This window comes from Schistocerca nitens, chromosome 7 (assembly GCF_023898315.1).
Source record: "Schistocerca nitens isolate TAMUIC-IGC-003100 chromosome 7, iqSchNite1.1, whole genome shotgun sequence".
In the NCBI taxonomy this organism is placed as follows: domain Eukaryota; kingdom Metazoa; phylum Arthropoda; class Insecta; order Orthoptera; family Acrididae; genus Schistocerca; species Schistocerca nitens.
Genome location: NC_064620.1, coordinates 257,995,317 through 257,995,915, shown reverse-complemented (window position 1 = coordinate 257,995,915; position 599 = coordinate 257,995,317). Strand labels below are relative to the sequence as shown.

Sequence of the window (599 nt, the reverse complement as noted above, 5' to 3'; positions counted from 1 at the left end):
GAGGGAGACAAAAAGGTCTGTAAAATTGGTATCAAAAAGTTCATATCCAAAATATTGCACAGAAGTAAGACCAGGGCCAATAATATAATACACTGTTACTAGTTATAATGACTCTGACAAACCATTGTAATATTTGATTTTAATCTTAACATATAAATCCGTATATAATTATCTCACCGTAATAAAACAGTGTAAAATGAAAACCAGAGTTCCTGTTGAATTGTCTTTGTGATGAAACTTCCTGCGATGACGGGATGTGAGTCGTGCATGGGTAGCTCAGTTGGTAGAGCACTTGCCCTCAAAAGGCAAAGGTGCCGAGTTCGAGTCTCGGTCCGGCACACAGTTTTAATCTGCCAGGAAGTTTCATATCAGGGCACACTCCTCTGCAGAGTGAAAATCTCATTCTGTTTTTGTGATATTCGCGATCAGCACATTAGAATTGATAGGAATTGGCTATTTTTTATCTATTTACATTTTCATTGTTGCGCAGAGTAATTTATCGAGGGATTCGCTTAAAATTTACACTGCTAGCCTGAATATTTGGTTGCTTCCTGTTTGTAGGAGGTTGGAGTTTAACGTACAGCTTCACATGTGAAATT

The 599-nt window shown here is 37.7% G+C and overlaps 1 non-coding gene across 1 annotated transcript; it reads left to right on the top strand.

Annotated features, from left to right (window-relative positions):
* The first annotated feature begins 264 nt into the window (after positions 1-264).
* On the top strand, positions 265-339 carry Trnal-caa (transfer RNA leucine (anticodon CAA)). Its single transcript has one exon. It is a non-coding gene; the product is annotated as a tRNA-Leu (tRNA).
* Positions 340-599: the final 260 nt, after the last annotated feature.